A 285-nucleotide genomic window follows, 5' to 3' on the forward strand; every position below is an offset into this window, starting at 1 on the left:
AATGCTTAGATTTTCACATAATAATATAACCAAAGCAGGTAAGTGGATTTCACTCTGCTGTACAGTAGATTACAAGTGGGTCATTGTATAACGGATTGTATTAGATTTGAATTCAATGATATAATATCATTGTATAAAAAAAAATGATTCTGAGCGGAGACGGTTTGTCAGTCTGGATATTTTATATTTTGTTATTATTTATTTTATCATGTAAGTTGAATTAATATTAAAATATTATAATTTTTTATTCGTTTCTATGGTGATAAACAAAGCGTTAGAAATTAA

Source organism: Acyrthosiphon pisum, chromosome A1, assembly GCF_005508785.2.
Source record: "Acyrthosiphon pisum isolate AL4f chromosome A1, pea_aphid_22Mar2018_4r6ur, whole genome shotgun sequence".
NCBI lineage: Eukaryota > Metazoa > Arthropoda > Insecta > Hemiptera > Aphididae > Acyrthosiphon > Acyrthosiphon pisum.